Consider the following 1,654-nt stretch of genomic DNA (forward strand, 5'->3'; position numbering starts at 1 on the left):
GAGATACAGAGAGAGTGAGAGAGATATAGAGAGAGAGAGAGAGAGAGAGAGAGAGAGAGAGAGAGAGAGAGAGAGAGAGTGTGTGTCTGTATGTGTGCGCGTGCGTGCGTGAAAATAAATATTACGAGAGAGAGAGAGAGTTTGTGTGTGTGTGTGAGAGAGAGAGAGAGGGTGAGCGGGAAGGCGAGAGAAGTAACTATATTAGAATTCCAAGGAATATGTGCATCCGTGCCTGTGTGTGTGCCGTTTGTGCCGTACGTGCGTTTGACTGTGCGTGTGCACTGCGCATACGTGTGCACCTCTCCGTCGGCATGCTTTCCTCCCTTCGCCCCTCTCCTCTTTCCTTCTTCTTCCCCTCTCACTCCCTTCCCTTCTGTATTTCCCTCCCCCTTCTCGCGGATAGTATCGCCCACGGCATCAGGTGCACGGTGAAAAGTTAGCCAGGCAAATGGCCGGTTTTCAGCCTCAACTTTTTCACCCCCAAAACACAAAATATGATTAAATACGGTTATAATACGCGTTTTTACAGTCACACAAGCACACATACACACACACTAACGGACGCGCACACGCGAGTATGGTCGCACGCACGCGTGCGCGTGTATTTTAGGCGTAAATTCACATTTTGTGCCTTGCGGGTTGAACAAGTTTCGGCTGAAATACGGCCATTTACCTGCAAAAGTTTTTCCATGCTTGACTGGTCGTGGGCGATACCATCCGCGAGAGGGGAGTAAGTGATTACTTTTATTCACTCTTAAAGTTACTGCCTGACACAGCAGATGAAAATTCAGTATAAAGAAGCGGCAATTGTTTATTATATTTATTATTATTATTAAATTTTATTGCATGTAATTCAACTACAAATACATGTACTGAAGTCTAATGAAAAATCGAATGAATGCAATAGTGTTGAGCAGTTAAAATAATAAAATTTCTGAGTGATACAATACATTGTATGAAACATAGTTCTGAGTGATACATGTTATTTCAAAGCTTTACATATTGTTACAGGACTGTGACACGAATCTACGTGAATTACAATATGAAACGACTATTGTGTGCGCCTGTAATCGGCGAGCTATAGCGGCTGTTTAATCTGCTGTCGGCACTCGTGTAAAACAACTGTTTTTACTTTATATATGAATCTAAGGTATATATATGAGGACTCTAAAAAGCTAAAACTACTTGTCACAGATTGTCCTAGAAAAAAAATATCCTTCAAATGTCATTGAAAAAATAATTCACCCTTTTGTGTCTGAGGATTTTTGGAATGGCGCAAATTAGCTTCAACTTGGAAGGCATGAATGGTGAGAACCCTGAAATGCGTGCGTGCGTGCGTGCGTGCGTGCGAGCATTTATAGCATGCGTAGCACTAGTTAATTTATATATACTTCGGTGGGATATGCGTCATGCTTTCCTAATCCTAGCGTCAGTGTAATTCTAGCGTCAGCATGAATAAGCAAATTCAAGCCGAACATTGTGTATTGCCACGTGCAAAGATTTATGACATGAAGATCAGTTTAATCTAGGAATTTCAAGTGGAAGAAATGACCCCATATCGTAGCTTAGGAGATTTTGAAAATTATAAATACAAATTAAATAAAAAACTCGTTCTATTTAATACGACAAAAATATAATAATATTTCATAGTTGA

This window comes from Priapulus caudatus, unplaced genomic scaffold, assembly GCF_000485595.1.
Source record: "Priapulus caudatus unplaced genomic scaffold, Priapulus_caudatus-5.0.1 Scaffold865, whole genome shotgun sequence".
Classification (NCBI taxonomy): Eukaryota; Metazoa; Priapulida; class Priapulimorpha; order Priapulimorphida; family Priapulidae; genus Priapulus; species Priapulus caudatus.